The 15,037-nt window shown below is 38.7% G+C and overlaps 1 protein-coding gene across 1 annotated transcript in view; it reads left to right on the top strand.

Moving 5' to 3' along the window:
* cep104 (centrosomal protein 104) overlaps positions 1 to 15,037 on the top strand; it is a 232,996-nt gene that overhangs the window by 63,706 nt on the left and 154,253 nt on the right. The window lies entirely within an intron of this gene.

Genomic DNA, 15,037 nt, shown 5'->3' with positions numbered 1-15,037 from the left:
CATTACTACTTTTAAGATGCCAAAACTAAAAAAGCCATCTGTCAAATTTTTTTTCTTTTGGAATGGAGTCAAAGAAAAGTGATCTTTGTTTAATGCATTAATAAAATACCCTTTTAACTAATTCCCTGCAAAAAGCAACCCTAGAGAAAGAAAGCTGCCAACTGGAATCAACATTTGCTCGCAGTATTAAAAGCTCTAATGATGGATTTAAGTTCAAATTACAATTTGCATACAATGAACAGCTTTGTTTACAAAAGATTCTGAAAGTTTATATTGTTCTTATTCACAAACGTACTGATAATGTATTGAAGGGTATACCTGATGTTTAGATGACTTCTGAAAGATTAATTTGTTAATGACACAGCAACATCAATGTAAAAAATTGGAATTAATGCAGATGTGATTATTTCAATAATTGACTGTATACTTTTCAATTTAAAAGAAATCAAGAATTTCATATGAAATGAGAAAAACTAACACAACTAAGAATGCCACATTTTTTAAATTGTTTGCAGTGTTGCAATGAAACATGGCATTAAATACTGATTGATTTTTTTTAATCCTTAGAAGCAAACACCTGAATTACATTACCTGGATAAAATTGATAGAAACAACACGTAGTCGAGTAGTTGAATCACCAGTTTTGGCTAACAGGTGCGGCAGAGTGCTCTCGACGCAATGGGAGGTTTCAACTTTTCCCAGTTTATGTTTAGGGATGTACTGAGTTATAATCATCTTTAAAACCTTTAGTGAGGCTTGAAATACCTGCAAAAACAAAAACAGTTCAGACTAATTACCAGTGGCATTTTTGGTAAGGAAATTTAAAAAATGAAACTTTACCAGTAAGTTACTTTAATTCTTCAATAATATTAGTAACATTTTAGTTACTCTTATTTGAAAGGAAATCATTTAGGGTACATTCAGTTACAGGACTGAATTAGCAACAGTTGTCAACAGAAATCAAAAGATGAATGCCTCATAAACATTAGATCATTAGATTTTTTAAGTAATTAGAGCTTATTTTTAAATATTGCATTTTTCATTATAAGTCACTGCACCACTTAACGGAATGCCTTGTTGTCTTGAACAAGTAATACTGTGCAAAAAAATTAGCTGGTTAAGAACACTCGCATAAGAGAAATATTTAATGTAGTCAATTTACCTCAATGTAACCATATGTATGTATATATATATATATATATATATATATATATCGAACAGCCCTATTTATATGTATATATGTATATGTTTATATGTGTGTGTATATATATATATATATATATATATATTATATATATATATATATATATATGACAGCAACACTCATAACAGTGACAAAACAATTACATTGACAATCATGTTACGTTATTTTTAAAATGTTTCCTTTTCTTTTTCATAACTTCTTTAACACACTACTTCTCCGCTGCGAAGCGCGGGTATTTTGCTAGTATCTGAATAAGGCAAGTTTAAAACATTCAAATACTGTATGCCAATCCATTACATATGTATTTAGGTATTTATTTATAAGAATCGGACTGCTGCTCAACATCAATGTTACTAAATAATCATAGCCATCTAACACTACAACCATGAAGCACACCTTCCAAATTTCTGGCAGATGGTAAGAGTGTTTCATTGAGATTCAAACTGAGCAAACAAGAATTATGAACAAAAAGATTATTGAACAACAGGAAAACTGTGATCATGCTATCTTTAGTGCTTTTTATGCACACCTGTCTGCATTCATACCTGACATCACTCGTCTTTACAATAATTTTTCTAATAACTACCATCATCTCTACTTCCAAGCAATATGTAATCAGCAGTCTTTTTACAGGGGCTCCATATTTTTCACAGTGTTTCTTTATTTAAAATCAGAATTGATCTGGCTTTTAGCTTGTCACTCACAGTAGCCACTATAAATCAGATCAATTGATTTTAAATGAATTTTAAATGTACAGATGAACTGCAATGCACACAAAGCCAGGTGATGGCTTGTCATGACCAAGGTTATTATAGTTTTGTCTTTTTATATTAGTTTTTGTTCCTATATTTTTTCAGACCATACTTGGAAATTCAGTTTAGTTTTACTTCATTGTGTATTTTTAGCTTTAATTTTTATTTATTTATTTTATTTATTTCACAAAGACATTTCTATTTTATTTTTATATCTATTACCGTTTCAGTTTTATATGTAGTAATTATGGTTATCTCACTGAGATTGCATTGGTGTTGAACCAGTTGAGGGTAGGGAATGCTAAAGGGATCTGTGGAATCCGGGGTGAACTTCTCCAGGCTGATGGTAAGGCTGTCCTCTTGGCATTGCAAGCAATCTTTGCTTCCATTTGGAAACGAGCATGATCCTAGCTGACTGGAAAATAGGACTTGTTGTCCCTAACTAGAAAGGGAAGGGTGATCATCTGGATTGCGGCAACTACAGGGAAGCACTGCTCTCTGTGCTGGGTAAGGTCCTTACAAGGGTTATCCTCAATAGGATCCGTAACTACTTGCTAACCTACCAGCGACTGAAGCATTTGGTTTTATAACTAAGAAGACTTCCATCGACCACATCCTGGCACTGGCGTTTCTTCTGGAGTACAAACGAGAATATCGGCAGAGTTCCTTTGCAGTCTTTGTCTATGTTCATTAAGCGTTCAACTCAGTTGATCGAGCTGCCCTGTGGGACATCCTGAGACTTCGTGGAATCCCTTCAAAGTTTCTGGATACCATTGCTGGCCAGTACACTGATACTGTGAGTGCTGTGCAGAGTGAAGGCAGAACCTCTGCGTTTTTCCCAGTTGATTCAGGGGTTCGTCAAGGGTGTGTTCTTGTTCCCACTCTGTTCAATGATTGCATGGACTGAGTGTTGGGCAAGGCCGTGGGGTACAGCGGCTGCAGAGCATCTGTTGGTGAAGAGAGGGCTTTCAAGGGACTGAGCGAGGAGTCTGAGTGTCTGGGCTTGCGAGTGTCCTGGATAAGAACCATGTATATTTGTCTGCGGAGAGTGTCAACCTTGTTGAGATTTTTACTTACAGTATCCTCAGCAACGACATATATGTCTCTGGTGACTCTGCTTATGAAGTCACTAGACAGATTGGAAGAGCATGGAGGGGTCATGAAGTCGCTGGAAAGGGGTGTGTGGTGCTCCCAATATCTTTGCAAAAGTACGAAGGTCCAAGTCTTTAGAGTCCTGGTACTTCTTGTTTTGCTATATGGCACTATCCAGTGACCTGAGACAAAGACTGAACTCCTTTGGTACTGTGTCTCTTTGGAGAATCCCTGGGTACTGCTGGTTTGACTTTGTGTCGAATGAGTGGTTGCTCATGGAGTGAGGGAGCATCAGTTATGGCACTACGACCATATGGCTCAATCCTCTGAGGGTGATCTGGCTTGCAGGATCCTTATTGTTGAGTATGAAAGCAGCTGGATCAGGCCAATTGGACGCCCATGTAACACCTGACTGCAGCTGATAGATGGCCATTTCCAGATGGTAGCACTAGACCTCTTGTCTGCCTGAGTGGTTGAAATCAGGATCTCGAGTTGTTTTGTTGTGTGATGGGTTCGGCAATGTGCTGTACCAATTTCCAGTATCCAATTGCCTTTGGCTTATCTAGGACACTGAACTCACTGACACTTTGATTTTTTTTTTTTGTAATTTTTCAAAATGAAAGGCCACCACTTCTAAGGGTAATAATTCTCTGTCTCATTTTATTTCTTAATTGCCATTTCCTTGTCATAATCACTGGAATTTACAACTTTTTTATACTTTTAATAACATTGCATTCAAAACATAGATTTTATTATGGAGTTGGTTAATTGTAGCTATAAAGGCTTCTACTATTCTTGGAGATTTTGAAGTGTTTTTGTGGGAATTTATACCCATTCATTATGTAAATCATTTATGAGGTTAGGCATTAATGCTGGACGAGAAGGCTTGGCTGGCAATCTCTGTTCTAAGTTTATCCCAAAGGTGTTCGATGGGGTTGAAGTCAGAGCTCTGTGCAGGCCAGTCAAGTTCTTCCACACCAAACTCATCCATGTCTTTATGGACCTTGCTTTGCACACTGGGACACAGTCATGCTGGAACAGAAAAGGGCCACAAAGTTGGAAGCATTGTGTTGTCTAAAATGTCCAGGTATGTTAAAGCAATAAGATTGCCCTTCATTGGAAGTAAGGGGACTAGCACAAAGCGTGATTCTTCACTCCATAAAACTGTTTCTACTGCTTCACAGTCCAGTGGCAGTGTGCTTTATACCATTCCATCCAACGCTTGGCATTGAACTTGGTGATATGAGGCTTGCCTGCAGCTGCTTGGCAATGGAAACACATTCCATTGAGCTTCCATCACACAGTTTTAGTGCTTACATTTATGTCAGTGGAAGTTTGGAACTCTTCAGCTATGGAATCACCAGAGTGTTGGTGACTTTTACGCACCATGCACCTTAGCAGTTGTTGACCCTGTACTGTGACTTTACATGGTCTTCCTATTCATGGCTGAGTTTCCGTTGTTCATAAATGTTTCCACTTTCCAATAATACCACTTACAGTTGACCGTGGAATATCAACAGGGATGAAATTTCACAAGCCATCTTATTGCAAAGGTGGCAATCTATCAAGGTATCACGCTTGAAATCACTGAGCTTTTCAGAACAATTCATTTTGTTTCATAAATGATTGTGAATGGAGACTGCACTGCTAGGTGCTTGATTTTATACACCTGTGGCAATAGGGCTGATTGAAACACCTGAATTCAATATTTAAGAAGTGTTCCCCAATACTTACATCTATAATACACACACACACTAGGGCTGGATGATTTTTCTATTTCTTGATTAAATCGTTTAACATGAATTGATGTTTCAAAATGAGACTCAAATGTGATCATTCACAATTTTTTAGCCAATTGGTACAGTTAATCAGTCAAGCAAACACCTTAGTTTAATCAGCAGGTCAAATTTGTACAGTCTAAAGATAATGTAGTAATGATCTGGCCAAAAATCTCTGTGAAGGAGGGTGTATCAAGAAACAAATTCATGCAAATATGGCTGCTCAGGGCACCACATATGAGGTGAGCACACAGGAGCATTCTCATTGCAAATCAGAGATTTTAGATGCCTAGGGGCGGGGATTAGGCATGAAAATGGGGTGCAAATTATGTAAAGTGCAAAAATAATCATCAATATAACAGGTCTCACGCAGTTAACACATTGTCTAAACATGACACACTGAAAATAATCGGTCCAAAATAATTACAGGCGGAAAGAAAAGGACTATTTAGTATGTACGGCTTCTACATTTAAAGTTCTCCAGACAAAAACTGCCCCCAAACTGTAAGTAATCTGAGGTTCTCTCAGCACCAGCACAAGATACAAGGGGTCATCCAGTCCTCATTTACATGCGAACGCTACCTACATTAGGTACTGTTGAACCAATGGGAAGCGGCTATAAATTTATTTGAAGTTTGCCTGACGTGCACACACAAATGCTCCAGCACTGCCTCCACCAGATGCACTCCCTGGGACGGACAGACGCTGAACATTTTGCATGCCGTTATTAACATACAAAGCTGACCTAACTGTACATCCGATGCATCCATGCTTGTGCTGCAAGAAAAAGGGTAAATGCACTCTATTTAATAAAACGTGGGATTTAAATAGTTAACTCTCATTCAATTGTGCATAAAACCTGTTATTTTGTATTGGCACTAAGGTACTGTACCACAGGCATAGATCATACGAGGCGTGCTCCCTGTTATCTACCCAGTTAGGCAGTGAGATTATGTCATGATCAGAGAGTGACTTGTCTGGGACCAGTGGAAGAAAACACCAGAGCTGGCCATCATGCCTTGTAATCCTGCAACAGTAGCTAGCCTACAATGGGGAAATAAACAAGTGGGATGTCATAAATGGGTGGTCAAAGGACTACCAGAGTGCACTTTGGAAAAAAAAAAAACTCCTATACGGGAGCTCATGCCGGCGACTCGTAGTTACAGTAGAGGAAAGAAGTTGGCCTGAGTGCACTGCAACATAAACTGTGCGTTTAAGGGGAAAAATGAAAAAGAAAAATCACCAGTGGTAAAGATATGTCTTAGGTAGAGAGATGAGCAGTGAGGACAAAAAAAAAAAAACTGCAGAAAATGTAAGGAATGGTTCCTGTAAGTGATGTGAAAAGAATGTAGAAGCCACAGGGAAAAATAATTAGGGCTGCACATGTAAAAACAAATTACAAAAAAAGTGCAGAAAAGTTTGTACAAAAAATTGGAAGGACAGGGGGAGAGACACCATTTACGGGGCATTGTCTCCCCCGGACTGCTAGATGGCAGCCCCCCTGGGTTACAGCCGTACCATGGTTTCCCATAGGGCATCATGGGAATTGCAGTTTGTCAACCAGCCCTGTTGGGTTACATGGGTGCTACCATGGGGTGCTGCAGGGACTAGGCAGCCCCACTTGTGGTGCACCAGCCTTATCCGGAAGTGCTTCTGGGCCAAGCCTTTGGAACACCGGAACTACTTCTAGGGAATCACATAAAAGGAGATGCCAGTGACAACTCTAAGAGCCAGAGTTCGGAGGAAGGACACAAAGCTTCCTGGCAGGAGCAAAGGAGGCTGAGAGAGAAAGAGACTGAAAGATGACAGTGTGTTGCTATTGTGCTTATTGGCTGTATTGTGCTTGGTAATGTGGGAAACACACAAAGGGTTTCCCACAACACAAAATAAAAGAGTCGTGTGTTTGTAGCAGTTGTGTCTGTCAGGTGTTTGGGGAGTTGTATCGACCTCTGGTAGCCACAGAATATATACGTTTTTGTAATTCTAGGAAGGATGCTATTGTATTTTCAGTTTACAAAATAAAAACAACTTTGTCATTTTGTTGTTTTTTAGTTGAAAGTGATATATGTGTTAATATTGTGAGCTGGAGGGCTGATCGCACCCCAAATAGAGACAGACGCCCCTGGGAAAACCACAAACCCTGAAACAATGACTACACATTGCTCCTTATCCTTGCACCATAACGCGTAATACAAGCCTCGACTTATAAGCCTTGCGCAGTGCCTGTCAGTTTTGGAATTGATTGTTTGCTTTTATCTCTCTCTGCTCCTAGCGGAACTGTCATCTCTGACTTGTCATGGAGTACGTTTAAGCTCACGTGTTTGCGGTGTCTGAATAAAAATCCTTCTTTTTTTCTACGACCTTCTGTGTCTCTGTGCAAATCTGTGACCCAAGCGTGACAATATATTTAAATAAATCGTAAGTAAATCAGAAATTGTCCAGAAATATAAAAAACAAAGGTTTTATTGTTTTGCCATATCATCCAGCCCTAATACACGCACACAAATTATAGAGTAAGCTGCCAGATATCAAAGGAGATGTATTCTAAGAAAGTAAAACACTAATAAAAATATCTTTAAATGGGTGTATGTACCTGTATATGAGTATTTGATTAGATGTAAATACAAAAGAACAATACTGAAATTTTGAGTGATATATATTTTTATATAAAATTTACTGCCAGTAAACTATACATTAGATGAGGAAACAGAGTTTTCCACAAAGCATAGCTTCTTAATGAAGTAGGTGTTGAAAGTTGTTTGTCTTGAGTTGTCTCTTATGAAGTTGTTGGCACAAGGATATCATTTCAAGTACACTCCACTTTGCCTTCAAGCTCGCCTAATATTATTATTATCCATTATTTGCATGATTGTGGTTATGCTATTCCTGTAGCTTATGTGCACTAACATCACTTGCAGGCTTCTTTCCTCAGACACGATGGGTGATAAGCACTGAACAATTCACTAAGACGTACACTGCACCTGGCCAAATATATTTATTCTGTACGAAACACTGTGAATGACAGTAAGCAATTATGTGGGTAATGGCAGTTGTCAGGTATGCACTATAACAAGACATTCCTTAACAGGGCATCATTAAGATGGGTCTTACTGTATTATATTGTAAACACACATAAATACTGTGTTATGCAAGTTTTTTTATTTTATTTTAAAGTGATAAATTAAACAAATCTTTACGCTACTAGGTTTTCTACATTTCCAATTAAAGCAAAAAAATAACTATGCTTTATTTAGTACATATGATTTCAGTAAAATATAATCAATATTTACATACCTGTGACCTTTCAATCACTACAGTTTAAAATAATTTTAAACAAAATTTACTTTTAAGAATATGATGAAAATGAAGCAAAGAAAAAAACATTTTGTTCTTACTGATGAAACTTTGTCCAAAAGGCCTTTCCGGACAAGAAAGATAGCAGCACGAATCATAGTTTTCAAATCTTCTTTTGATGTTCCCATTGGTACATCCATTAGTTTCTTGTAGACAGCTAATAAGGCATCCTCACGATAGGACCAGGTTTTGGAGTAAGCTCCTGCCACCTAAAGAATTAGAAAGCACAATCTATAACTATTAGCAATTACTTTAATCAAATAATTTTAATACACAGAAAAAGGTAAATCTAAAATCTGATTTTGATGGTATTATCTACTGAAAAAAAATTATAAAACAACATAATTGCTCTGAGACAGTTAACAGATTATTATTGTTTCAAATCTATTGAGAAAAATTAATAAAAGTATAAAGCAACAAAATGTCCAGGAAGCTTCAACGTTAATGAAGGCCCAAAGGGGCTGGGCTGTGTTTGTCTTAAAGAAATACTCAATCCAAAAAATACATATTTTTTATGTTACTTTATGTTATGCATGTATGACTGCCACAGTATTTATTACCTTCCTCAGTCAAAACAGGCTTTTTCAAAGAAGTTTTGATGTGGTAATTAGGAGTGAACTTGACATAGCTGACCCTACTTTAGATAAAGTGTTTTCCAGGAATCTTTGAAGACTGCACTGATTTAACAATAGAATCAATGAAGCCTACAAAAATATTTGCAATACTGGGCCACCTTAAATTCCACTGCACCTCCTCATCAGCGTCTTTGTTTTGCAAATCAGCAGTGGTAGCAGGTAGCCTGCTCACTCATCCCCCACTGAGGCAGACAAAGTCAGACACAAAATTCCCAGAGCTGAAGTCTGGGAGTTAGGTGTCTGGAATTGTATAGGGTAAATAATATATTGCTATTTGGAATTCATACATTTAATGTATGTTCCATGTCTACAATGATCTATGTAAATGTAGGATGACAGGAAATTCAAGGCAAAAAATGTTGAACACATAACTTTTTTCATGTTATAATAATGACAAAATGCTGACGTGAAGTGTATAATGTGTGAAGACTGAAGTCCAAATATCAAATAAACGCTTCACAAAAGGTATAACAAAAAAAGTGTGCTTTTATTCAAGAATATAACTGAAGATATAAATAATGTTCAATTTACATGTTGCTGTCGATGTGTAAAAACCGAAGCCCAAATATCAATTGACATAATATAGACATGTCCTCTTGGCTGGTACAGGGGTACGAACTGCTGTCTCATAATCAATAAAACACACATTTGATTTGACTCTATAACACCCTCCCTCTATAGACCAATGATTGACAACCTCATTGCCTCTGACGCCACTTCCAGTGTCTGAATCACCTCTTAATTCCTGGCTGGCATTTAACCAAAGTGTCACCATCTTAGTGCGATCTGAGACTTGCATCATTAGTGACGCTCTTTTGCTGAAAAGCTACATTTATTTCTTGTATTTACAACATACAGGGTGACGGTGTTGCCCCAAATCTTTTTGTCTCTGTCCTCTTTTACAACATTTTGCAAAGCACTAGGAGCTACATGTCTTGTATGATAAAGTGTGCTATATAAACAAATGTTGCTAAGACTAGATTGTAACTGACTAGCATAGTTCTTACAGCTGTAAAAGTCAGTTGTCAGACAATTATTCGCGTCCGTAGAGAAATGCTGAAAAGTAGCATTTATTTCTGGCCTTTACAATATTACTATGTCACTGTGTCCCCCCAAATCTTTTACAGTGGTGTAGGTGGCAGCATCAACAAAGATTCAGAAGACAAATGAGCCCAGGATATCACAACAACTTTGTGGGCAATGGCAGCGGAGTTATAGGCACTCCAAATCCAGGTGGGACAGCAATGGACTGAGCTTGCTGAGGTGGAGTTGTATAACCAACCATGTAGGGTCATCCAGCAGGAACAGCGAATAGGACCGTCCCATGTATAGCTGCCTTTCCATTCTGATAACAATGTTGAGATTTATTTCATTATATTTCAACCAATGCATGTTGCATCCTATGCCACAGTGACCACACTTTGTATTAAATAATGATTTATTGTATCATGTAGGACAAGATGAGGACACTGCTACCAGTTGTCCACACCTACTGGTGGCAGGTCTGTGAACTAGCTCATGCCCACCACCTAGGCATCCATTTGGGGACCAAGAAGACATTAGTGCAGATTAAACTCTGATTTTTTTTGAACTGGAATAAATGAGGTATGCCACTTTTATATCATAATCTCTTGGATTAATAGCATCAGTTTTCCACATTTGACTTATACAACGGACATTATAAAATACAGGGAATTATACGGTAAAATCAAGCCCTGGCTTATCCACAGGAGAACTTAAATGCAAGTATACCTGTATATGGTAGACAGATTGAGAGAGCATGGGGGGGTCATTAGGTCGCTGGAAAAAAGGTGTGTGGCACTCCCGATATCTATGCAAAAGGACGAAGGTCCAAGTCTTTAGAGTCCCTGTCTTGCTATATGGTTGAGAGACATGGATGCTATCCAGTGACCTGAGATGAAGACTGGACTCCTTTGGTACTGTGTCTCTCCGGAAAATCCTTGGGTACCGTTAATTTGACCTTGTGTCGAATGAGCGGTTGCTCATGGAGTGCTGAATTAAGCACATTACCTGCATTGTGAGGGAGCATCAGTTACGGCACTACGGCCATGTGGCACATTTCCCTGAAGGTGATCCAGCTTGTAGGATCCCCATTGTTAAGTACCCGAGTGGCTGGACCAGGTCAAAGGGTCGCCCACGTAATACCAGGCTATGGCAGATGGAGGGTTATTTCTGGAGGGTGGGACTGGACCACGTGTCTGCCTGGGGGGTTGCCAACCAGGATCCTGAGCTGTTTCATTGTATGGTGGGTGCGGCAACACACTGTAGCAGTGCATGCTCCCCAACTTGAATTTGAACTTAAACTTGTACCTTTTGTGAAAGTGTTTATTTGATATTTGGAGTTCAGTCTTCACACATTATGCACTTCATGTCTACATTTTGTCAATTATTACTAAAACACGAAAAATGTTTCTGTTTTAGCTATGTGTTCAACAATTCCTGCCACGCATTTCCTGTCATTCTACATTAACATAGATCGTTGTAGAGACAGAACACACATGAAATGTATGTATTTGAAATTACGATATATTATTTCCCGAGATTATATTTAATCATGTAGGGGTTTTTTGATCAGATGACTCAGAATTTAATAAGGTTAATTATCAGTTAGTTGTGGATTTTCATGCCTACATTACTATGGTATGTCTTTTTCAACTCTAGGAGGTTCTGTGTCACTATCAAAAAAAATGCAGGAAGTCTGAGAATAAAATCAACATACAATTCCTACTCGTGATTCATTTTGAAATTACTTGCATTTTTGATTTTAAGTACAGTAATAGTACGTTACTGTGTTTAATTAGCAAATCTCAAATGTTATTCTGCAAAATAAGCAATAAACCATTCTGCATTTTTGTCAATATTTCCAATACCAGACATTTCAGTGGAGATTTCACTTTAAATTCAAAATAAGGTTATGAATGTTAACTAGAACAGGACTTGTTCAGTAACCAGGGGTTTTCTGTATTTAATTATATTTAATTATCTTCAAATAGTATAGTAAGGAAGGCAAATTTCTGAAAGCTAAAAAAAAACCTCATACATTAATAGCACTACTAAAATATAAATTAATATACTTTGCTAACTTACCAAGCCTTCACCATACACGTCAATTGGGAAACTGGCCTCCCTCAGAACCTTTTCTGTTAAGGGCTCTGGTTCACCAGTGATCCCTGTTCCTCGAGCAGTTCTGTCTGAATCTGGAGGTGAGGGTTCTGAAGGAAAACTCTGCTGTTCACCCATTTGTTTTTGAAGAGCAGGTAGAGGTCTCTCATCATATGGCAAAGAATTAACCTGTAATGGAAAGACAGTTCTTTAGTACCACTCTTATTTAAAAGTACATTGGAGACTGTAAAAAAATCTTTGTTGTACTTACAGTATATACATTGCAGTATACACAAGGGGTGATAAGAAAAAAATTTGAGTCTGGACAAAAAAGTGCAATGCTAGTAAAAACCAAAGTATACTTTTTATTATACTCACTGTAAATACTGTTTGTTACAACATTCAAAAAACTGGGACAAAGCATGTAGTTTCTTTGGTATATGCAACCATTCTTCTGCAGCAGATTAGACATCTTTATAATTAACAAAGCATGTCCCAAATGTCATGATAAGGGCTAAGTTTTAGGGTCCTGTTTCTGCAATAGATTGCCATTTTGTACAATCGTCATTTGGGTCACGTCCCCTTTTTCTAGGGGTGTGGTCTCTGGAGTATAAAAGGTCAGAATTTGAACCAAGCTTTATCCAATCTGCAGATAAATCCTTTAAACACAAATTCTCTTTTTGCTAATGGTCTTCGTGTCTTGCCTATTTGACTTTTAGTCTGAATTTGATTTTGACTCCTGCATCTCATCTGGGTTTTGACTGCTTTGTTTAAATTCCATTTGTTTGTTTTTTGTTTTTTTTGCCATTTGCACGCTTCTCCCCGTTTGTCTAAAAAAATTACTTACCTATTCCTGTTGAGCCAGGACACCGAGCATGTTGAGGAATATGTGATAGTTACCCAGGGCCTTAACTGAAAACAAGGTTGGTTTACAATAGGCTTGGGCGGTAAAACGGTAATATGGTATCCTGCAGGATCTAAAAATAGCAACGGTGTCAGTTTCAATACCGTTATACCGTCATAAAAACAATGCACTTATATAGGAGACAAGGATTAAATATTAAATATAATTTATTTAATGCCTAAAAATGCGTATGCGATGTGTGGTTGTCATCACGTGACAGCGTGGAGGAGAAAGAGAGAGGTGGGGAAAGATGGCGAGTCGCGCACCAAGTGACCTGGTCTCGAAAAAGAACACAACTTCTGCAGTTTGGCAGTATTTCGGGTTTCGGCCGAACGAGAAGGGAGAGGCGGTAAATACGGACGAGGCAATTTGCAAATTGTGCAACAAAAAGGTGACCGCGAGAGATGGAAATACATCGAACCTAAGGTCGCATATACGAAACCACCATCCACTCACTGCTGCGAGGATGGACCCGAGTTCACTCAGTGCAACAGTTTCAACGCCTCCGATGCAGGACCAACAACATTTAGGTCCACCGCCAGTACGCAGCCGACGATAATGGGGGGGCCTTCGGGGAAAGCAACAAAGTACAAAAGGGACAGTGTCCGTTGGAAAACCTGTACTGATGCAGTGACAAAATACTTGGCGAAGGAAATGGTCTCTTTCCACACAGTGGAAAAAAAGTCCTTTACGGACATGGTAAAGGTCCTAGATGCCCAGTACGAGCTGCCTGGACGGAAATATTTCTCACAAACAGCCATCCCACATTTATATAGTAAAGTTAGAGACAATGTTCAAGTGTCAGCGTCACACAGTTATTCCTTAACAACTGACATGTGGTCGTCAGTTAACATGACACCATATATGTCTCTGACTGTCCATACTATTACACCTGACTGGAAACTTGAATCCAAATGCCTCCAAACTACGTATTTTCCTGAGAGTCATACAGCAGACAATCTTGCTGCTGCGCTCAGAGCTGCACTTCAGGAATGGCAACTTGACAAGAAAAACTTTCCAGCCATAACCACTGACAACGCTGCCAACATTCATGCCGCAATCAGGTCCCTGCATTGGCCGTGGCTATGCTGCTTCGGTCACAATCTAAACTTGGCTGTCACAAATGGATTGCATGACCAGAGGCAAAAAACCGAGCGCGCCCTCGGACTATGCCGTAATATTGTCGGGCCTTTTCACACAGCTGGCAACGTAAGCATGAACTCCACAAGAAGCAAGTGGACTTGGGACTCCCAAAACATAGTCTCATAACGGTAAGCATAAACGTGCAGAGAGTTCCTCAGGGCAGGGGCTCAAATATAAAAAGGAGATATATATATATATATATATATATATATATATATATATATATGCTTTGCATCACATAAATTATATTGAAAAGTAGGCTATATTAAAATAGAAAACCATTTTTTAAATTGTAATTTTTTTCCTGTATTTTTTTATCAAGTAAATGCAGGCTTGATGCCGATAAGGGACTTATTTAGCCTGAAATAAATGTGCATGCAAATTTCACCAAGTGGAATAATATACGTTAATGGACTTATTTATTTATGCATTCATTCGTTTATTTAGGCCTATTTATTCATTCATTCGTTTATTAACGAATGAATTGGCCTAAATAAAATGAGCGATCAGACACGTCCTGTCTGATGACAGAAGGAGCAGCCTGTCCCTGACCTGGTAGGACATGGACGTCTTGAAAGCTGTTCACGAAGCACTGAAACCAGTCGGTGACTTCACTGATATTTTGTCAGGAGAAAATTATGTGACCAGTTCCTGTATCCTCCCCATACTACAGCTCTGCAGGGACAATATGTTGGCTGCGTCAGAAAATGACCCCCAGCTAACAAAGTCAATCAAAACTGGAATTCTAACAAAGCTGGAGGCCAAGTATGAATCCAATTCAGTGCGCAAAATATTGCGAAAATGCACTTTCCTCGACCCTCGTTACCGTGGAGGATATGAGACGGATGACAACGCATTGGCTGAGACCAAGGCTGAATTACAGGCTGAAATCGTGAGCTTAGAGGCAGCAGGTCCAGTGGCCATCAGAGTGGAAGAGGGAGAGGAGCAACCTGCACCTTCACGAAAAAAGATGACTTTGGGGAGTATGCTGCAAAAAATCTGATGCAATGGCAGGTCCCGTCGGCACCGTAGAGGACCGAGTCGGAGCTGAA

This window comes from Polypterus senegalus, chromosome 6 (assembly GCF_016835505.1).
Source record: "Polypterus senegalus isolate Bchr_013 chromosome 6, ASM1683550v1, whole genome shotgun sequence".
Lineage (NCBI taxonomy): Eukaryota > Metazoa > Chordata > Cladistia > Polypteriformes > Polypteridae > Polypterus > Polypterus senegalus.
The sequence above is the reverse complement of the archived record's forward strand: the minus strand, read 5'-3'. Positions and strand labels throughout refer to the sequence as shown.